The sequence below is a fragment of the Vulpes lagopus genome, chromosome 20 (assembly GCF_018345385.1).
Source record: "Vulpes lagopus strain Blue_001 chromosome 20, ASM1834538v1, whole genome shotgun sequence".
Taxonomy (NCBI): domain Eukaryota; kingdom Metazoa; phylum Chordata; class Mammalia; order Carnivora; family Canidae; genus Vulpes; species Vulpes lagopus.
Window position 1 is genome coordinate 6,819,483 of NC_054843.1, and position 24,106 is coordinate 6,843,588.

General features: G+C 39.1%; 1 protein-coding gene across 2 annotated transcripts in view; it reads right to left on the reverse strand.

The window, feature by feature from the left end:
* KCNJ15 (potassium inwardly rectifying channel subfamily J member 15) overlaps nucleotides 1-23,227 on the reverse strand; it is an 80,457-nt gene extending 57,230 nt beyond the window's left edge. For both annotated transcript variants that reach the window (XM_041734833.1, XM_041734828.1), the window contains exon 1: nucleotides 22,961-23,227. The gene's annotated coding sequence lies outside the window, so the exon portion shown is untranslated. The remainder of the gene's footprint in view (nucleotides 1-22,960) is intronic.
* Nucleotides 23,228-24,106: the final 879 nt, after the last annotated feature.

A 24,106-nucleotide genomic window follows, 5' to 3' on the forward strand; every position in this document is an offset into this window, starting at 1 on the left:
GGGGAGACTGGGTGACCAGCATTAAGGAAGGCACATGATGTGACGAGCACTGGATGTTAATATTGTATGTTGGCAAATTGAATTGAAATAAAATATTTTTTAAAAATAGGCTCAAAGAGAAGGCTGTCCATGGTCACTCTTGTCCTTGCATGGCACTTCATCTTACCAGGTACATCTGTAGGTATTGCTGAGTCACTAGCAAAACAAAGAAACAATAAAGAAGGCTAATAAAAGATTGCTTCTCTTCTCTTCTCTTCTCTTCTCTTCTCTTCTCTTCTCTTCTCTTCTCTTCTCTCTCTTCTCTTCTCTTCTCTTCTCTTCTCTTCTCTTCTCTTCTCTTCTCTTCTCTTCTCCTCTCCTCTCCTCTCCTCTCCTCTCCTCTCCTCTCCTCTCCTCTCCTCTCTTCTCTTCTCTTCTCCTCTTCTCTTCTCTTCTTTCTCCTTTTCTTTTCTTTCTTTTCTTTTCTTTTTTTTCTTTTCTCTTCTTTTCTTTTTCTTTGCTATTCTCCTCCTTGATGGTGCAGCCTGAATAAGAGAATCTGGAGAATTCTGAGGCAAGCCTGGGCTCCTGAAAGCCAGGTTGTGCCACCTTCAACTTCGTCTAAGGTTACTAGCACCTATCCAGGCTAGAAATGGCATGACTGAATTTGCTTAACTCCCCCACTGAGAAATATTCCTTGGGTTATTTGTCCCTCGTGCATTTAATTTTCACCATGTACTGGAGGACATTCGGTTCTGTCTCACTAGCTTTGGTTCATTTTTGAAGGTGGTCGCCCTTGGCCAGAGTGAGCATTGACTTGCTCCTCTTCACACTATTCCCATTGTCAACTTTCTGCTAATCACTGAAAACTTGCCTGAGCTCACTTCCCTTCTGAAATCTGTGTGTACTTACTAGGCAGCGGTGATTCCAAAGACACGGCATTATGATTTATCAGTCAGTAAATAGCACTTATCACTCAGTGAAGCATGCACACCAACAGGAGTACTTGAATTATCAGCTTAGGCTCACACTGAGCTCTTGGGCAAACATCGTCATGTTTTGTTTTTCAAATTGCTTAATGGTATATCTTATCTTACCCGTCAGTTCTCACTTTACAGTGTGAGACTAACAGAAAAACTGAATGCAAAATGTAATCCTTGCCTTGGAATGCTGAATTGTTATATTATTTCTTTCTGGTAAGCAGTACAATATAATGGGGAAAAGTATAGATTTAGTTCCAGACACGCCATCCAGAATGGCTATGCACTAACTGCATGACCAAGGTAAGTTAACTCACTTCTCTGGGCTGGTTTTTGCACTAGTGAATGGGGGAGCAAATTTACCTTCTGAGTTCTTGTGCAGTTTAGATGAAGGAGGAGACAGGAAGTGTCTGACTTCATGAGCACTCTGTCAGAGGACACTGGGGAGGAGAGTTCTATGGTGAAGGTGTCTGGTATCAAGACACTCTTCCTGCCTATTGCACTTGGCCACTGTGACAGGATACTCATTTGTTTTGCCGGAACTCACACCCACTAATGGTCCTGTGCAAATCCCTGTTCTAATACCTAGATTATCCTTTCTTCTTCTGTGTTCAAATTGTGGGACAGATACACTGGATACTCTTGATTCCTTCAAGATCTGCTGTTTTTACCAGTTCTTATGCAGAGACCCAGAGCTGGCTTAAAATACCTTAAATGATTTGCATTCCCTAGAAGTCCTGCTGTTTCTTCCAAGGATAGCAGTGTAGATCTGAAGGTTTTCTGAATATTCTCTTTTTTAAAATCAAAAACCACTTGAGTAGTCAAATAGTTTAGATTACTTGAATAAATAGAACTCAATTAGTTCATTCCTAGGAAACTTGAGTTTTGTCACGCCAATTTCCCTGAAGTGACTTGCATTGCAATGATAAGCCATACGGTTTATGCCACTTAGTTCAGCATTGTTTCTTGACTTTCATGGGACATTAGTATTCCCAGAAATCAAGCATGGGAAACTATCTCCTATCTTGGTTGTAGAACCTGATAATAGTTGACGTTGCTCAAACACTCCTTCTGTTCCTTGTTTGCTGCAGACATGCTGACTCCACCTGATGCTGAATCAAATACAGATACAACTAACTTCTTGATGTGTGTAAGCAAGGAAGGGCAGAGATTATGGGGTTCGAGTATATGGATGGTGTTCTTTTATGAGTCAATGTCCTCTTACCAGCAATATATAGAGGGAGAAAGTGGATTGTAGAAATCACGTAGGCAGGGTCAGCAGGGGTCAAATTTGGAAACAGTGATGCTCATCACTTCACTGAGTCCAAGAGATGGAATTTCGGTTAAGAGGGAAGCCCACACCAGCAAGATCCTTTCCGGTGTTTGTTAGGTGTTGGGTTCAATCCTCAGAGTGCAATGAGGGTGGCTGGTAATGGAAAGCTTCTTTTACGTGCAAAACCGTGTTCATGATGCATGTGAGGAAACCAGCACAATATGGAACACAAATGAAACAATGACACTGTCCTTCCACCAAGAGGTTGAGAGTACGAGTAACCTCGGAGAGCACAGTATGCAGAGTAACAGGGATTTCTTTTAACTCCAGTGTTTTATTAAATCTATCGTCTATCTATCTACCCATCCATCCACCCATCTGTCCTTCATTTTCTGGTTTTGTGATGGGACTTTCTCTTTTTCTTTTAAACTTCCTTGTTTCTTTAAATTGAAGCTCAGGATGGCTTCCCACCTTAAGTGTCTCCTGTTTGGTTCTCAAACATACATTTACACTATTATGAACAGCAAATCCCAGATGTGAAATTTGTAATGTAGGACTGGTTCTACCAGCGTGATAGAGAAGTAGGTAAATACATGCCCCTTCAACACACACACACACACACACACACACACACACACACACCATACTGGCCAGGTAGCAAGTACTGAGGTCACAAGGTAAGGCTACATGAAACATAATTTATCTCCTGCAGATTATGTTGGAACTCCACTTGCTTTGGAATATATTTCTGCTTTTTTTTTTCATAATTGAAATCAGGCATGGGGAGGTTCATACTTCATCTAAATGATTAACACTGATTTTAACCAAGATTTTAGAAACACTCCTTTCAAGTCACTGTAATTCAACTCTTAACCCCCAGCAGATAGTAGGGAATATGGAAATATCCTCATCCCTCGTATGAGTTTTGTGAATTCAAAGAAAATCAAAGACAGCCCTGGAGTTTTTTGTTTTTGGCTTGTATTCTGCAGAAAGATCTCTCCAAAAGTTTGTCTTCTTTGTATGCCGACAGTAACCAATACTCCTGGATCTGATTGAACTTGGCAAAACAAGCAAACTTTAGTGAGCTTACTGCTCAGAAAAAAATCAAGACTTTATTAGTGGACTTGATTAGTATCCTGGAGCCATTATTCCATATGACAAGAAATTGAGACTCTGGCCCAAACACGCAATTCATTTTGGTTTTAATGATAAAAACTGCCATTTGTGGAAGTATTACCATGGATCAGGAATTTGATTTAGGTGTTTTATAGCCATTATCTTGTTTAATTATTATTAACTATTAGGTTATTTATTCTAATAGTACATTCACTACTATATTTAACAAATCAGTGTCTATAACATAATTCTTTCGACTTTATAGAAGAAAAAACTAAACCTTAGATAAAGTCACTTGCCCAAGACCAAATAGCTAGTAATGTGAGGCACAGAGATACAAATCATGGTCTCATTCAAAGCTCATACTCTGAATCACTGTATTTTGCAGCCACCTGTGAGTTCACAACCCATGTGGGTCATCTCAGGGTTGAGCTGCAGTAATGGGTCACACCATGAAGAAAACAGAAATGGTAAAAAATGAACACATTACATCAGACCAGAGTCCTATTTGACTATTCTAGCTACAGACATCTTTCATCCTTTTAAAAGAATATATAGGTGGAATCATTTATAAGGTGATCTCACAGCCTAGTTTCAGATGAGGGAGTTCTCAAGTAAAGGGACTATGGGGTAACAAGTAGCCTTTGGTAACTTCTCCCAGTAGTATTTTTAGCATTATAACAATAATGAAATAGAACAGTGGTTCCTAATCCTGACTATACATTAGAATCACCAAGAGAGACTTTTTAAATGGCCAACGGTTTCAGATTTAGTTGGTCTGGGGTGATGGTTGGATATCAATATTGTGCTTGTAATCCTGGGATAATGGAGATAAAACCAGGGTTGAGACACAGAGAGGAAGACAGAGAGAAGATATTGGCACAGAACCAGGATGAGGTAAACTCAGATTTCTAGTCCAGGTTCCCAACCCACTATCTCCACTTCCTTCTGTTTTTAGACCCTCCCTGTGAAAATGGTACCTATAGAACCATTCTGTAGCCTGTGCCTTTCCCTGTACCTTTCCCAACCCTGAAAAGAACATCTTAGACTCACAATGTCCATGTGGCCATCTGCTTCCAGATGTATCCAAGTCCCATAGATGGCACTTTGGTCTGCTCCCAGTCTACCACTCTGGTTACTTTGATGACCTCTTTATTTTTTTTTTTTTTTTATTTTTTATTTTTTTAATTAACTTTTATTGGTGTTTAATTTACCAACATACAGAAAAACACCCAGTGCTCATCCCGTCAAGTGTCCACCTCAGTGCCCGTCACCCATTCCCCTCCAACACCCGCCCTCCTCCCCTTCCACCACCCCTAGTTCGTTTCCCCGAGTTAGGAGTCTTTATGTTCTGTCTCCCTTCCTGATATTTCCCAACATTTCTTTTCCCTTCCTTTATATTCCCTTTCACTATTATTCATATTCCCCAAATGAATGAGAACATACACTGTTTGTCCTTCTCCGATTGACTTATTTCACTCAGCATAATACCCTCCAGTTCCATCCACGTTGAAGCAAATGGTGGGTATTTGTCGTTTCTAATTGCTGAGTAATATTCCATTGTATACATAAACCACATCTTCTTTATCCATTCATCTTTCGATGGACACCGAGGCTCCTTCCACAGTTTGGCTATTGTGGCCATTGCTGATAGAAACATCGGGGTGCAGGTGTCCCGACGTTTCATTGCATCTGAATCTTTGGGGTAAATCCCCAACAGTGCAATTGCTGGGTCATAGGGCAGGTCTATTTTTAACTCTTTGAGGAACCTCCACACAGTTTTCCAGAGTGGCTGCACCAGTTCACATTCCCACCAACAGTGTAAGAGGGTTCCCTTTTCTCCGCATCCTCTCCAACATTTGTTGTTTCCTGCCTTGTTAATTTTCCCCATTCTCACTGGTGTGAGGTGGTATCTCATTGTGGTTTTGATTTGTATTTCCCTGATGGCAAGTGATGCAGAGCATTTTCTCATGTGCATGTTGGCCATGTCCATGTCTTCCTCTGTGAGGTTTCTCTTCATGTCTTTTGCCCATTTCATGATTGGATTGTTTGTTTCTTTGGTGTTGAGTTTAATAAGTTCTTTATAGATTTTGGAAACTAGCCCTTTATCTGATATGTCATTTGCAAATATCTTCTCCCATTCTGTAGGTTGTCTTTTAGTTTTGTTGACTGTATCCTTTGCTGTGCAAAAGCTTCTTATCTTGATGAAGTCCCAATAGTTCATTTTTGCTTTTGTTTCTTTTGCCTTCGTGGATGTATCTTGCAAGAAGTTACTGTGGCCAAGTTCAAAAAGGGTGTTGCCTGTGTTCTCCTCTAGGATTTTGATGGAATCTTGTCTCACATTTAGATCTCTCATCCATTTTGAGTTTATCTTTGTGTATGGTGAAAGAGAGTGGTCCAGTTTCATTCTTCTGCATGTGGATGTCCAATTTTCCCAGCACCATTTATTGAAGAGACTGTCTTTCTTCCAATGGATAGTCTTTCCTCCTTTATCGAATATTAGATGGCCGTACATTTCAGGGTCCACTTCTGGGTTCTCTATTCTGTTCCATTGATCTATGTGTCTGTTTTTGTGCCAGTACCACACTGTCTTGATGACCACAGCTTTGTAATACAACCTGAAATCTGGCATTGTGATGCCCCCAGCTATGGTTTTCTTTTTTAAAATTCCCCTGGCTATTCGGGGTCTTTTCTGATTCCACACAAATCTTAAAATAATTTGTTCTAACTCTCTGAAGAAAGTCCATGGTATTTTGATAGGGATTGCATTAAACGTATAAATTGCCCTGGGTAACATTGACATTTTTACAATATTAATTCTGCCAATCCATGAGCATGGAATATTTTTCCATCTCTTTGTGTCTTCCTCAATTTCTTTCAGAAGTGTTCTATAGTTTTTAGGGTATAGATCTTTTACCTCTTTGGTTAGGTTTATTCCTAGGTATCTTATGCTTTTGGGTGCAATTGTAAATGGGATTGACTCCTGATGACCTCTTTAAAAAAAAATTATTTATTTGAGAGAGAGAAAGAGTATGAGCAGCGAGAAGCAGAAGGAGAAGCAGACTTCCCACCAAACAGGAGCCTAATGTGGAGCTCAATCCTAGGACCCTAGATCATGACCTGAGCCGAAGGCAGATGCCCAACTGACTGAGCCATCCAGGTGCTCCCTTTGATGACCTCTTCTCAAAAAGAACAGATGCTGTTCTTAGTCTGGAGTACCTACTGGTTCCTGTTAATTCTTCAGAATAAGAACCTTAAAAGTTACAAGACTGGGGCACCTAGGTGGATCAGTCTGTTGAGTGTTGGCTCTTGGTGTTGGCTCAGGTCATGATCTCAGACTTTGTGCTCTGCAGGGAGTCTGCTTGAAGATTCTCTCCCTCTGCCCCTTCTGTCACTCACTCTCTCTCAATCTCTAGAAATAAATAAATAAATCTTAAAAAAAAGAAAAAAAGAAAAATTCCCACTGCCTTATTAACCACCAGTTTACATTGTCCCCAGGACCTGGATGAGACACAGCTTTTCCAAGGGTCAAAAGAAAATGTTTCTCTTCCCTCACTTCCGTAAGTCATTCTGAACTCTGGTTTGTGCAGGGATGGGGTGGAGCCAGAGGTAAATAACTTATTGGTTGGGTGTAGATCTGTTTAGAGGGGGTAGTTGGAAACTAGGAAGCTCCGGGTGTCCTCCTACTAAGGGAGTCAAAATTTCTACAATCTCCAACCTTCTCCAGTGTTTGAACAAAGTGTAAGGCACAGCTCTGCAGAGGGTGGTTGGTAAGCACCAGATGAGGAAGGACAATGGTCAATGGTCAGGTCCTAAGGTGCAGTTTAGGTCAAATTTCTGTACCACATTCTGGAATGTGGGCTCATCTCTGCTTTCTTAGTATTTTTAGGATCTCAACTAAGGGACCAAAGTCCATCCCTTTGTCCTTCCTTGTGTACAACTTCTGTATGAGAACTAGTTGTTGTTAGGCTCAGGGAGAATGAGGAGGTGCAGCCTGGTTTATATTACCTATCAATTCCTCCTCAAAATACATCTAATCTGGTACAGTCCTTTCTGTCTCCCTCCCGGACTCTGGTGGGTGAGAAACCAGTTTAACCACAAAGAGCTCAGTGAGCTAGCACCAGGAGCTTTGTCTCAGGTTCGGTTTGTATAAACAAGATAGTCACAAAGATGGGGTATTATTTACAAGAAAAAAGGAGGAGTTATTTAAAAGAAAAAAGAAAAGGCAGTGCCTTGGTGCATTTCTTAAATGGGTCAAGCTTCATACCATCTAAAAATGAAATAAATAAGGATTCAAGCTTGGGAGTCACTGAACAAGTCTTTATTCAAGTAACAAATGGACAACAATAGAAATGCAACAAAAATGATCTCACAGGGTTTATGTCCAATTCAACACAATAGAACCAAACAGTTTGACTAATGGTTCTTTTATGATAAGAATATTCTAGCATGGGGGCCAGCAAACCATAGCCCAGAAGTCAAATATGGCCCACCACCTATTTTTATAAAGATTTATTACAGTATAGCCATGCCATTGTTTACAAATTGTTTATGGCTGCTCTCATGCCATAGTGGCAGTGTCACAGAATTGTGAAAAGAACGTATGGCCCACAAAACAAAAAATATTTCCCATCTGGTCTTTTTGAGAAAAAATTTGCCAATCCTTGATCCAGCAGGTCAAACAGTATAAAATGTATCATTTGAAACAATCTTCCCTGTGCAGTAAGTACAGGAAGAAAAAAAAAAAGGATTCTTTCCAATAAGTAATTATTGAGCACTAAATGCAAGGTTTGTGCTCTGAATATAAGAAAATAAAAGGATACTTACTCTATAGTCCTACCCTTCAGAAAAGTATGGTCCAGTAGAAAAAGTCAGAAAGAAGATAAATAGTCCTCAAACATTATAGCTTGAAAAACCATCCAAAATCTTAACTTTCTAAAAACTTAGCCCAAATCTCACTAATGGTGGGGACAAGGGCAAGAGACATTCGATGTTTCTGAATTAGACATGAGCTATGGCAGATAGTTCAAGCCTGATTTCCATTGTTGGTCATTTGTTACTGGAATAAAGACATGCTAAGTGACTCTCAAGCTTGAGTCCTTCTTTATTTCATTTTTCGGCTGTGCTGAGGTCCAGAGCCAGGTGGACAGGCAGGGAATTGAATCTCTGCTCTTTGTTTCCTCCTCATATGCTGCATCATTTGGCTTTATAATTTTGTTTATTCAACATCCACTAAGTTTAGTGAAGCACCTGCTATGGGCCAGGTACTCTCCTAACAGCTTTGAGAACAGCAGTAAATAGAATAGATCCTTAGTGCAGTTGAATTTTCTTTCCTCTTCACATAGAGCTTCTAAGTGAGCACACAGATGCTTCATTTGTCAAGAGGAAAAGAGGACAAAGAAGGCAAGAAGAGGTCACGGGGCTCAAAGAGGTGGCTGGGAGGATGGGAATGTATGACTGAAGAGGCTCGTTTTGGACTGAGACCTTCAGGGATGAAGGAGTTTGCTGAGCAGATAGAGAGAGTCCTAGAGAGGAAGCGGGGGAAGGGATGGTTTGGGCATGTGCCGGGAAGCAAGGATGCCAGTGCGGCAGGAGAGGCGTGGTGGTGAGGGCTGGGCAAGAAAAGTTGTAGAGCCCACAGGCATAGTAAGAATTTGAAATGAAACTACTTGGGCACTTAAAATGATAATAAATGTTGGACGAGGCTCTTTCTCTTTAAACTTCTTGCCCTGGGTGTTTGTTTGGTTTGGACTCAAAGGGTGCATGTTCATGCGTGTGCGCCAATGCATGCATGCGTGCGTGCGTGTGTGCATGTATGTGTGTGTGTATACAGGGAGGGAGGCTTTTCTGCATGCAGCCCCATGTGAAATGTTGGTGCTCAGATATCCCCAGATCACTGTCGATATGGCAGAAACAAGTATCAGAGAAGCAGCAGTGGGACAGCATCTATTTAGGAGCAACTTTGGGTTGACTTGGGAAGCACATAACCATGGTAGTGCTGGCTCCCTGATCACATTTTATATTAAGGTAAAGAATCAAGAAATAGCACGGAAAATGCACCAGTTTGGTTCTTCCCTGAACAAGACAAAATAACCAATGAACACAGTGTAGGGTAGAGGCGACCAGAGCCCAGAAGGGCAGCCGTGGCTCCGGGGACTCTTGTGCCTATTGAGGATAATCCCTCTCTGGACAGAACAAAGCTGTTTATACACAACACTGGAACCAAGGAGGAAAAAAGAGCAAGTCTTTCTTGAAAAGTTTAGACTAAAAAAATGGGATAATCCATGGAGGGTGAAAATCCCATATTACTTTGCCCAAATTTATCTATGCAGTTGCCTCAACTGTACATCACAGATTTGCTGTTTGTAGCAGAGAGACTGGATCTGGAGAGTGAATTTTTTTGTACAAGATGAAAATTCCACTGGGCTATTCCCATCCTTGCCATTCACCGTGGACAAGGCATTGTCCAGCAGGCCTTCCCGCAGACTGTAGGCTCACGCTGCCCACTGGTGAGCTGAGCTCCAATACCCTAGCCTTCAATGAGACACCCGGAACTAAAGCAATGTCCCACTGCATAGAAAGGTGACCTGGCTGCCTTGTACTTGGCGAAATTGAAAACCTGAAAATTTTCAGCAAGAAAAACATGTCTTACCAAAGCTCAAACCAGACACTTGGCACCCACTCTCTGTGACGCAGGGCTCCCCGACTGGCAGGAAAACCACAGTAAAGAACTGATTAGGCTGCTAGAACACATTCCATGGGCTGTCCAAGGCTATTTTTATTTTACAATAAGGTACAATATGTTCCATGATGCTGTCTATCCTGGACCTTTTTTTTTTTTTTTTTTTTTTTACTGCATTTGCCATACTCATCAATCCTGGTAAATCACAGAGAATCTGTCAATAATTTGAATAAAATAACTAGTTTGGGTGTGTTTGTTAAACTCAAGAGCAGCAATAATATTCATATGTAACTTTTATTGTAGGTAATACACTGATGACTGGTACCACCTGTTGACCATGGAAATTTTTCATGGAAGATGGGCCTTTCTAGAAACTGAGTCCCCGGAAAACCCTTTTGAGTTTACAGACCAAATGCTTACATTTTTAAATCTTTTTTTTTTCCCTTTCTTTTAAGAGAAGTCAATTGTGAAAGCAATGTTTGGTCAAGTGTTATTTGGTCAAGAAATGTACTAACTCCTTGTAATAGAGCATTCCAAGAACTTTACCCATAAGAAAATAAATGTGCCTGTTTTCACTTAGACTCCATAAAAATTACAGTTGTTTTGGAAGAAGGAATGGCTCCCCTGTAACATAATGGATATTCAACAACTCAGATGCATTTGGGAAACGACTTCCCACCCACCTCTGAAAGAAAAACAGACAACCGGTATAAGATTACTGGTAAAGCCCAGACTGTGCATTAAGTCTTAGGCTCAAGAAAAACTTCCTTGCTAATGCTTAACTTGTTATCGTAACCACTTTTGATTTTTCAGAGCCTTCTAGCTACTTTTTAACCATTTTCAATCAGAAAAACTGGAAGAATGCACCCAATCCGGTCATCAGGCCCTCTGAAGAAGATCTAGCCTCGATGACCTTTGAGAATTCCCCATTCTTCTAACTTTTTGCTGACCTTGAAAAATCTAGAGGTCACAAGAGGTTAGCCATCTACAGTGCCATGGTGGGAGTCTACGTTTCTCAATGGCTGTTAAAAGAGAGGGTGGGACACAGCAATTCCCTTGAGAATGTGTATTTTAGTACAGTCGTCCTTGGAGATACAAGGGTGAGGGGAGGTAGAAATGACTAGTAAGTTTATTCATAACAGGGAGAGAGAATAGGGAATATATGCCAGAATGAGAAGCTCTTCAAGGGACTGCAGTAAAAATAATGCTCATATGTGCAAATTTACACCTGATAAGAAAACATACATACACCAAGAGTCCTGTTCTAATGTTTTAGCATCAGTTTTGCTGACAAGATCAGAAGACACGAGTTAAACATCTGCATCAAATGATAAAGTCATGGCAACAATATCTTTTCCACTGTTAGGCCATCACAGAGAGGCAGATATACAGAACGTTTGCTGCTTTCACCTCAGGTTGAGAGGAGAGCCCAAGTGAAGCTCCTATACTGCGAGCATTGGTGCTGGTGTTTCCCTTATAGCTCTAATTCGTATTTTGAGATAAGGTTGGAGGAGCAGACTTTTTTTCATACTTTGGTTTGCTCATTAGCCTGCGAAGGTCTTGCACATCTATGCAGTACCTCGTGCATTGTTTAACTATTATTTTTTATTTAGCTTTTATGGGGTACCAAAAATGTGGTTGGAGTTAAGTACCTTTTCTGTTTTTCCAGCTACAGTGGAAATTATTTTTGTTTGAAGCTCTTCAAAAGAAAAAAGCGGGGCTGGGGGAGGAGGAGGAAAAACATAAAAATAAATCAGGACCTAGAATAGGTTTTTCAGAACTCATGTGTTCAGATTCCCTGCCAAGGGAGTCCTGTGGGTTGCCCATGGGTTCTCTGGGAAAGCAAGATGCCTTCACACTGAGTGCCCTAGGTGGCTATTAAATTTGGTGTGCTTTCTGGCTTGGTGGCTTTGTGACCCTTGGGCTGGTCAGATAGCAATCTCGTGGGAACTGAGCAGTGGCTACAAATATTAAAGTTGTAAAGTAAATGTCAAATCAAAAATATTTCTGCTTGAATTCTTAGTAGTAAGTGTGAACATACCTCCAGGAACATCTGACTCCCTGAAATATTGAACACAAAAACAAAAACTAGTTCTGAATTCTTCTCCATCCCTGCCATGTGGATAGGTCTTTTTTTCCTCCTGTATCAGCAAGCCAGAAACCACAGCTTCTGTGGGTCAGTGGGAAATGGCTTGTTACCTTCACCCAGGAACACCCTAGATGTCCACTGTCACAGCTGAGAACCTAAAAGTAAGGTTTGAACTTACAGACCTTCCCCAGGGAGTTGCCTTCCAGTTGCAGGATTGTCTTTAACGAGGGAGTGACCTCTGAGTAAAAAAAATGCTTTGTAAGGGAAGGACAGGTAAGGAGATTTAGAGAGCCAGAGGGAGAAATGTTTTTCTCCTACACTCTTGTTTTTCCCTATTAAGCCCTGGACAATATAGTATTGGAAGACATTTTAAGCTAATTATTCTATTTCTCTCCTCTTTTCCTTCCACTGGGGAAAATTTCTTCCCTTTATGAAATATCTTTCAGAGGACTTCTTCCTTGAGTTTAAAGCATTACAGCCTTCAACTCAGAAGTCAGATTTAGGCTGGTTTTTAAATGATGTATGTTCATTTTGTCTTTGCAATTAACAAAGGAGGTATGACTGTGATCAAGCTTTAAGATGCCTGTGTTCACTCCTAACTCTGGGAAACGAACTAGGGGTGGTGGAAGGGGAGAAGGGCGGGCACTGAGGGGGGCACTTGACGGGATGAGCACTGGGTGTTATTCTGTATGTTGGCAAATTGAACACCAATAAAAAATAAATTTATTATTAAAAAAATAAATAAATAATTAAAAAAAGATGCCTGTGTTCATATGCTTGTATTTATAACTGAACACACACTATGGGTCCTACTATAGCCCAAAGGGTAGCTACTAGCTCCCTTCTCAGAGTTTCCCTGTTGCTCCTCTGAGAGCCTTGGGAAAGCCCAAGTTACTGTAGTTCACTGGATCTGGTCATCTACCAAATATAAGCAGAGTGCGTGAACACCATTGATCTTGATGGACAGCCAAGGTCACTTTTAATGTCCAAATGAAGAACAACAGGAGGAACTTTTCCTATGATTGTTAAATGAAGACAATAGGAGAGAAGAGACTGATGTTTGCCTAACTCACCAGCATCTTCAACTCTTTATACCCGAAGAGTCAAACGTCTATTATAGCAGCTAAAACATTACACTTCTCAGCCATCTATGAGGAATAAGCAGAAGATTACTGAGCTGGTGTAATAGTCTGACTCCATTTCTGATATCTGACTGCTTTCAAGCCCCACCTCCCTTCCTTTTCTGCCCCACATCTAGGAGGCTGATAAAGAAGCCAGGATGCTCCCTCCTTTGACATGGTGGAAAGTTTCAACCCCATAAGCTCCTACCCACATGCAGGAACTCTCACCCTGGCCACATTTCCTACCCTCAGTAAAGGACACAGCAGTCTCTGTTCTATTTTTGGATCATCTTGGGAGCCTGCCTTGCTCACCCCTTAAAGCCTCACATGTCAGTAGTAAAACTTGCCATACCCTTGGTGGATACATGTATCATGTCATCAGTTTCAACACCTAAACCAAATTTTGGGTAAGGTGTCCACGCACCTCTGGAAGATCTCTTTACAAGATTTTACTTAACAGGATGTGTCACTTTTTCCCTTCACCCTTTCTCTATTCCTGCTGGTGGTATAACAGCCAGCCCTCTTGCAATGTGGAGAAGCACACCTGTGCTAAGAATGTCTGAGTAGAAAGAAAGAGGGAACCTAGGTCCCTGATGACATTGTGAGTTCCTCTGCCATCCCTACACTGCCTGCTTGAGTCTCTCAAGTCATGAAAAGACAAATTTGCTCAGCTGCATGTAGCTGAAGACAGCTCCAAATACAGGACTATGACTAAGTTGTATCTTGACCTCCCAAGTGGAAATTAGTACTTTTGCCAGAATGTCAACAAGTCAATGTCAAAATACTTGAACCACACCTGGGACTAAGTCATTCTCAGTGGAGTGTCCCTGTAACTAAGAGAAATCACTGGATATTTTCTGGCCAGACTCCTCTGAGGAGGAACAAGCATACATATGTTCACAGAAAGAACCTGATTTTCATAGCCATAAAATAGTCTGGAGATTGGTCTATAATGAAGTTTGGAGAGAGGTTCAGAACCAAGCATTTTGGTTGAGAAACTATCCATATATCTAACTCATACTGTGAATGTACCTAAGAGAACCAGTGTCAGGAAGAAAAGGGACTGCTTATCGAGTACCAATTCTTCCACTGATAATGCACTAGATGTGCAGGGAGGATAATATAGGCTTTCTTCCCTTAACACCTGGTGGAGGAGTTAGTGCAAGCATGCTAAAAAGTCATAAAGGGAATGACAACAGGCCTTTTCAAATATAATTAAAATTTGGTTTGGATAAATTGACACAGAAAACCAGGTGCAAATGATGATGAAGAAAATCATGTAAGCCATATCCAGGACACTGACTAAAGCTAGATCCCCACATTATTGCCCTCAATAAGCTAAATGGTATGCCCCATCCTGACCTGGCAGATAATTCAGAAAGGGGAAAGAGCAGGCCTCCTGATGGTGTGACTTTTTCATATAAGCACTGTGATGAAACAACACAGCATTTATTTTTTGAGGAAATGAATGAATACCAAGTTCATATGCAAAAGGAAGTAACAATACAATTGCACAATAGAAAGTTTAACATAGTCTAAATCACCTATCTTTACAAAAATGACAGACTTATTCTAGAGAAAATCATCTCTGACTGGAGTTCATCAAAGATTGAAGTATTTTATCTTCACATTTCTCTTTGTTGCTGGTAAAAGTTAACAGACAACTTCCAGAGTGCATCACAGACCAATAGCCACTGATGTGAAGCAGTTTTTAAAAGAAGTTTTAAGTACTCAGTATCTTAGCATTTTTGACAGTCCATATGTCAAAGACAAAATGCTAAACGTTCATGTCGTTGATAGAGTGAGTACACAATCAGAGAAAACAAGGACAAAAAATACCCTCACAAGGCTCCCAACACAGCCCTACCTGGGATAGCAGTGGGAGTGGCTACAACTGCTTTTCCAGGAGTAACAAATAAGCTCAAATTCCAGCTCAACTCTTTGGGCATAAGAGGATAGAGTTGAGACAAAACCTGAAGCAGCTTGTTGACAGGTTTTCTTAAAAGCAAAGGCAAAAGGAAAAGGGAGGAAACTTCTTAAACTTCTTCAAGAAAGCCCCCAAACTAGAGTCTCTGTAGCCAAAAACCTGCTAAATCTACTGAAACCATTTGCTGAGCATATTGATTTTTTCTGGAAAGTGAAGGTCTCAGTTAAACTCCCAGCATTTCTTGACTTTAGCAGGAAACTACTTTATGTGGGTGTCTAGACATCACCCTCTGCTGAAGCATGGAGAAAGTGATCTAGCAACATGCCCAACCTGTCTGACAGGTACTGCTTTTACCTGGATGGCTTATTCATGAGTCAGAAAACACCTCTGTTGCCAATCTTGCATTTCATTTCATTCTTAAACTTGTCAGACTTGGGATGCTGAACAAATTTTAAAATTCAGAAATATGAATCATTGTAAAAACCAGTCACTCACTACTCAGCTTTCCAAAATAGCAGATGTCTTTATGCATAACCTCCTAATTATTGAAATGTTTATATAGGCAAGAAGAAACTCTATAATAATATTAATGACAGCACTCAAGCTGGGTCTCTATAACCACAGGAATATCAGACATGGAAGCCTTGGTTGTGATGGTTTCAGGGAATCGTTGGCCTATTCAAAAAAATAGTTGAAGTTGTGAAGCACTCTTTCATGGATTGGAGATCTTTAGACCCAGCCTTAGTCAGTCCTTCAAAGAGATCACAAAGTTATGAAGTCCCTTAACTGCCATTGTTATATCTTGCTGGAAAGAAGTTATTTCATTTGGGTGTTCCTTTTTCACCTACATGGGACCCAGGGCTGCAGTAACTAATCACTTCACCATATTATGTAGAACTTTATTCAGGGTATGATTCAGGGCTTATTACATATATTAATGTAATATATCTGACTATGAAAGCATAAAAGAGGTGGAAGGGAACAAAGCTGTGTTGCGGTGATGAGATGACACCAGATGGTAACTTGAATCTACAGGAACAAATGAAGAGAAGAAGAAATGAAAAATACAAAGATTGACTTAACAAAGTATTTAGATCTATACTTTCTCTCCCTTCTCATCTTAACTTCCTTAAAAGATATAAAATTATATAATGTAATAATTACAACAATTTATTGTAGGATTTGTAACATACAGAGAGATAATATGTATAACAATATTACAGGGATGCTTGGGTGGCTCAGCGGTTGAGCATCTGCCTTTGGCTCAGGTTGTGATCCCAGAGTCTGGGTATCGAGTCCCACATCAGGCTCCCTGCAGGGAGCCTGCTTCTCCCTCTGCCTGTGTCTCTGCCTCTCTCTGTGTGTCTATCATTAGTAAATAAATAAAATCTTTAATAATAATAATAGTAATAATAATATAATTATTATAATTATTTTAGATATTAAGTTAGCATAAGTTTAAAGTCAATTTTGATAAGTTAAGACATATACTATAAACTCTAGAAAATAACTTACTCTAAGCCACTGAGAAAATAACTAAAAAATATACTTGAAAAGTCATTGGAGGGATTAAAATATTACACTAAAATATGAATTCAATGCAAAAGAAAGTGGGTAAAGGAGGAATAGAGGAACAAAATGTGATAAAAAGCAAAACATAAAATGAAAGCTGCAAATTCAACCATATCAATAACAACATTACATGGAAATGGATTAAGCAGTCTAATCAAAAGACAGAAATTCTTAGATTGGATAAGAAAACATAATTCCACTATATGCTGTCCACAAGATACAAACCTTAGATTCAGTAATACAAATATATTGAAAATAAAAAGTGTGGAAAAAGTTATACTATACAAACAGTAACCAGAAAAATACTACTAGTATCAGGGAAAATAGATTTGAAGGCAAAAAAAAATATATTACTAGAGATAAACAGGACATTTTGTAATGAAGAAAGTGTCAATTGATCAGAAAAATATAATAATTGAAAACATATATGCAACTAACAACAATACCCTAAAACACATGAAGCAAAAACAGACAGAATCAAAGAAGAAATAGACAATTCAACAATAATTGGTGAGGACTCCTATATCCCATTTTCAATAATGTATAGAACAACTAGGAAGTAGGTCAAAAATATATAGGAATTGAACAACACTATCAACAAACAAAAACTAATGAACATTTATAGACCATTGTACTATATATATAATACAGTACATATATAATATACATATAATATAATATAGTACATATATCTACAAATGTATAATAAATAAATAAATAAATAAATTTACTATTTATTTATAGTACAAAACGCACATGAAACATTTTCCTAGATAGACTTTATACTTGGTTCAGTAAATTTCAAAAGTTTGAAATCATGTGAAGTATGTTCTATGAACCACAATGAATGAAATTAGAAATCTATAATAAAAAGTGATTTGAGAAATTAACAAATATGTGGAAATTAAACAGCACACTCCTAAATAATCAATCAAAGAATAAATCACAAAGGAAATTAGGATATACTACGAGATGAATAAAAACTAAACTCATCACATGAAAACATACAGGATACAAGTAAAGAAATGGTTATAAGGAGATGCATAGCCAGAAACACCTACATTAAAAAGGAAGAAAGAGCTTCAAATCAATAACCCAAACTTCCCCCTTAAGGCACTGGAAAAATAACAAAAAACTGGAGCTGAAGTAAGTATAGGGAATAAATGCTAAAAATTAGAGTGGAAAATAATGAAATAGAGATTAGAAAAAACATGCAAAAATTAATGAAACCAAAAGTTGGTTCCTTGAAAAGACCAACAAAATTGACAAAGCTTTGGCTAGACTGACTAAGGAAAAAATTAAAAAAACCCAAATTATTAAAATAAAGAATGAAAGAGCAGATTGGTCATCATTACCAATCTTATAGAAATGTAAAAGGAGGGGTGCCAGGGCAGCTCAGTCAGTTAAGCATCCAACTCTTGATTTCAGCTCTGGTCATGATCTCAGGATTGTGAGATCTTATATCCCTATGGCTCAGTGTTGGGTGTGGAGCCTGCTTAAGATTTTCTCTCTCTCTGCTCCTCCCCACCCCCCCGCAAAAATAAGATAAATAAATACAACTATTCAAAAATTATTTGAGCAAATAAAAAAGGAGGGAACAATTTTCAACTCATTCTATGAGACCAGTATTACAGATACAAAAACCAAATACATCCTAAGAAAACTCTTAAAACTGCCGACCAACGTCTTTTATGAATATAGACCCCAAAAATCCTCAACAAAATACTAACAAACTGAATCTAGCAATATGTAAAGAGGATTATTCACTATGACCAATGTAAAGCTGGTTTAACATACAACAACAACAACAACAACAACAAAATAATATACAACAATCAATGTAATACACCATATCAATAAAATAAAGGACAAAACCACATGGTCATTTCAAAAGAGCAAAAAAGCATTCGACAAAACCTAATACCCATTCATTATTTTTTTTAAAAAGTCAACAAATTAGGAAGAGAAAAAAATTTCTTCAACACTGATAAAGGATATTTACAAAAAATCTACAGATAACATTATACTTAATGATGAAAGATTGAATGTTTCTTCCCCAAGATTGGGAACAATACTAACATATCCTTTCTCACCATGTCTATTCAACATTGTATTGGAGGGTCTAGCTTGGGAAATTAGGCAAATAAAAGGAAGAAAACCCATCTAGATTGTAAAGGAAGAAGGCAAATTATCTCTATTTGCATATGGCATCATCTAGTAGAAAATCCTAAGGAATCCACTAAAAAATCATGAGTTCATCAAGATTGCAGGATACGAGATCAATTTACAAACATCAATTGTATTGCTATATGCTAGCAATGAACAATCTGAAAATGACATAAGGAGACTCTTAACTCTGGGAAACAAACTGAGGGTCATGGGGGAAGCGGGAGATGGGGTAACTGTGTGATGGGCATTAAGGAGGGCACATGATGTGATGAGCACTGGGTGTTATATCCAAATGATGTTATTAAAAACTACATCTGAAACTAATGATGTACTGTATGTTAGCAAATTGAATTTATATTTTAAAAATAAAATTCCATTTTTAAAAGCATCAAAAATATTTAGGAATAAACTTAACAAAAGTAATATAAGACTCTTACACTGAAAATTACAAAAAAAATTTTTGAAAGGAATTAAAGAAAAGCAAAACAAATGAGAAAGTATTCCATGTTCATGGATTTAAAGACTTAATATTGTTAAAATGGCAATATTTCTCAAACTGATCTACAGATTCAATGCAATGCCTATTAAATTCCCAGCTGATTGTGTTTCCAAAATTAACAGTTTATATGAAAATTCAAAGGACACAGAATACCTAAAACAATATTGAAGACAACCAAAGTCCAAAGAAGACTCATACTTCCTGATTTCAAAACTTGTTACAAAACTACAATAAATATGACAGTGTAGTACTGGCATAAGTACAGACAGATCAATAAAATAGAATAGAGACCCCAAATAAACTCTCACATTTATGATCAATTGGTTTCAACAAGGAGCCAAGACAACTCAATGGTGCCAGAAAAGTCTTTTTGACAAATGGTGCTGACACAACTGGATGTCCACTTGGAAAAGAATGAAGCTGGATGCCTTTGTTATACAAAAAAATTAACTCAGAATAGACTATTTAGAGCTAAATCCAAGAGCTGAAATTATACAACTCTTAAGAGGGAATATGGAAATAAAGCCTTAAATATGATGTAAAAAGCACAAGTAACAAAAGGAAAAAAAAATAGATAAATTGGAACTTACCGAAACTGAAAACTTTTAGGTTGCAAATCACACCATCAAGAAAGTGAAAAGACAACCCACAGAATGAAAGAAAATATTTGCAAACCACATATCTGATAAGGAACTTGTGTCTATACAAAGACTTTTTAACAAGTCAATAATAAAAAATAAAAAATATAATTCAAAAATGATTGATCTGAATAGACATTTCTTCTGGGGCACCCAGGTGGCTCACTGGTTGAGTGTCTGCCTTTGGCTCAAGTCATGAGCCCGGTGGGGTCCTGGAATTGAGTCCCACATCAGGCTCCATGCAGGGAGCCTGCTTCTCCCTCTGCCTATGTCTCTGCCTCTCTCTGTGTGTCTCTCATGAATAAATAAATAAAATATTTTATAAAAATAGACATTTCTTCAGAGAAGATAAGCAGCTGGACAATAAGCACATTAAAAGATGCTTAACCTCATTATTAATTAGAGAAATGCACGTCAAACCCACAGTGAGATACCACTTGGCACCCACTAAGATAACAATCATGAAAAAGACACAGAATGTGAAGAAATTGGAACCTCCTATGTTCCTGGTGGTGATGCAGAATGGGTGCACTAGTTTGGAAAACAGTATGGCAGTTCCTCAAAATGGGAAACATGACCTGTTAATTATAGGACCTGTTAATTCTATTCTTGGGTATGTGCCCCAGAGAAACGAAAATATACTTTCACATGATAACTTGTACCTGAATGTTCAACCAGCACTCTTCAAAATTGTCAGAGTAGAAATAACTCCAATGCCATAAACTGATGAATGCATAGATAAGATATAGTTTCTTTATATACCATATTGTCCATCAATAAAAAGGGATGAAGTACTGACTGACATCTGCCACAAAATGGATGAACCTTGAAAACATTATGCTCAGTGAAAGAAGCCAGACACAAAAGGTACCATATCATATAATTCCATTGATATGAAATATACGCAATAGGCAAACCTGCAGAGATAGCAAGTAGGTGGGTGGTTGTCTAGGCCTTGGGGAGGGGAGATGATGACGAAAGTGAATGAAAATGTAACTTTTGGGGCGGGTGATCAAAATGTAAAATTGACTGTAGCGATTGCACAATCTGCAAACAAACTAAACGACACTGAATTACGCACTCTAAATGTGTGCATATTTTGGTGTGTGAATGATACCTCAATAAAGGGGTTAAAAAATCTAACCTATGTAAATCAGTCATGAAGTATGAGTTTTTGTTTCCTTAGACAAGTATTACAGTAGCATTTTTCAATGTGTTGCCACTAGTGACATTTTGGGCTAAATCATTTGTTGTTGGGGAATGTCCCTTTGTCCTGTGCATAGGATATTTGGCTGTATCCTTGGCCTCTACCCTCTGGAAACCAGCAGCGTCCCTTCCCCCAGTTATGACAACCAAAACTGTCTCTGGACATTGACAAATGTTCCTGGGATGGGGGTGAGGAGGGATGCAAAATAGTTCCCAGTTGAGAACCACTGTGTGGAGCGCTTAATAGCAGTAATTGTAAAAATCAACCTGTCAGTTCTTACCGTCTTACCAACCATTTGGGCGGCTAGAAACTTTAACACTTGCCCCTTGTTTCTCACAATAAAACTGAAGAATAGAATGTTTTTGTTACTCAACTTTTGTCCTGGAGCTCAAGGGGAAGCCAGTGAGGAAAACAGTCTAGGTGCAATTATAACTTTCCACAGATGGGTGCCTGCACTAGGTCTCTATTCAACTGCTATACTCGGGGTTGTAATTTAGCCTGTGTCTAATGAAATGTTAAATTTGTTTACCACACGTTTAGTAGACTGTTCTTCTAAATAAGAGAATATTTAGAGAAGAAAAAAAATGCATCTATCTTTTATCCTATTACTGGTTATAGAGTAAATATCATTAATATCTATGCAAAGTAAGGAAAATAAAAAACCCAAGCAGGAATCCATGGAGATTTAAATAAAAATGTTTCACTTGAATTTAATTGTTTTTGGCAACTCAGCCAAGCGAACTTCTCAATCTGCATTCAGAGTCCCACAAAAACTCCAGTGATTGGAAAACATGAAAGTTGATTTCCAAGTAAAGCAAGAAGGCATGTGATTGCTTCTACCACTGCTTAACACAAAGCTGAAAAGGAACGAATGAGAGAGATTAATCATCTTGAAACCCCAGGAGAGGCCAGAATCAGAACTGTGAGTCCCGGGGAAAAAAAAAATGAGAAAAATGTGATGAATGTGACAAGAGGGTGTTGAATCGGTCACTGATAAAAGGGAACGGTCGCTCCCTCACAGAGTTGCAGCAATAGAAACAAACAAGGAAAGCCAAGAGCCAATGCAATGGGAAAACATCTCGGTTTTACGCACACATCCTCACAAACACATTACTCACCACGGAGTAGTAATGCTCATCCTCATGAGCTCACTTCGTGCTATGAAAATTGGATGCCTCACATTGAATGACTTTCCCTCCACAGCAAAATCATGCAGTCTTTCCACTACTGACCTCTCTTGCTAGTGAAATACCCGACCGTGTCCTCCGGGACAGTCAACAAAGGACATTGCCATGGGGGTGGGTGGGTGGGAGGTGGTCTGAGGATTGCATGCTGCCTTTTCCACATTGCCCAGGATCAGCCGGGAGCGCAGCCAGTATGTTCCAGCCCGTTTGTGTTAGTGATTTCTTGCCTTACCCTGCGCATATTTCTCTTTCCAATCTATCTGATCCAAAGAGACGGACACCATCAAAGTTGCACTCCCATCCTGCTCTTTCCACTCACACCTGGATCTGAATATTTGGCATCACCCTTTTTCCTCTTCTTGTGACTAAATCTTACCCTGGATTCTTTCATCTGCCGTCTCCTGCTGAGCCTCCAGTTCCTAAAGCCAGAATGACCCTGGCCACATGTTAGGAGAACAGAACAGGAGGCCTCTAGCCCCCACGTGGAAAAGCCGTTCTGCACCCCTCTTGGCTTTAACACTTACCACTCAGACTGGTCCTGTTTTGTTCCTCTGGGAAATCCTGGACTCCAGGGTTGGGGGCAGGAGAGGACGAGGAAGCCCTCCACGCAGAGTGTGTGTGAACGCTGAGTGTGTGCGCCCTCACCTGCATGTGTCTCTCTGTTGCTACATGTGGAGTGCGAGGTAGAGTGAGAACTTGGATTCATCTAAATGAAGGCACCAGGGCTGTGGATTTTAAAGCTCTTCTCCGCAGACTTTCTTGTCTCACAAGGAATTTCTTCCACGTCTTGGAGTTGACAGGAATTGGACAAGCCTTGGTCTTACCACAACCCAGCGCATTGGGCAATCTAAGGGCGGGACTCTCCCTCAACGTTGGGGTTGCCAGTTCAGTAGGGCCTGAAGTTCCTTTTCTGAAAAGGAAAGTCCATGCTGTGGCAAGAGTGACTAAATATGGTTTTTTGTTTGTTTTGTCTTTGGGGGGTTCCACTTTTAATCAACCTGAGTAAGAAAAAAAAAGGAAAAAGGAAAAAAAAAAAGTGTTACCATCAACGAAAGAATCACCTGGTGAAAATGTTCCATTAAATTCAGACTTTCCCCTACTTTGGATATTTTCCCCTCTTCATCCTTCTGATCTACTGTTGGGACAGCCACTTTTTTTGTTTTTTGGTTTTTTTTTAAGAAATTGAACAAAACTTAAATAGAATTGTCCTCGCAGAAGATATTTTTGTATATTGTTTGGGAGAGATTAAGATACTTCAACTTCCCTGATTGCCTCAAACTTCATACAACTTTAGCCCTCCATCAAAACTCTCTTTTTAGTGATAAATGGTTCTCTTGCTTCTGATTCTGAGCATCACTGAGGCCATTCCCTGGAAGCTGGTTATATTTTCGCCATCTACCGGGTGTTCATGGAACTGCATGTGTTTCTGCAAGCCACAGTATCCTTGTTCTGTGCCCAAGACTTCCAAGAAAACAGAGGTCTCAGCAATGATGAACGATTTAGGAAACACAAATGTATAATATATAATTTAAAACATCAAGAGGGACACCTAAGATGTTAATTTTATTTTTAGAAGTATTTTTTTCAGAAGAGGTTATGTTTCATATTTTAACTCTCCAATTCTTTGTGTTGAATCTAAGGAAACATCCCTGTGACCAGGTTGGATAATA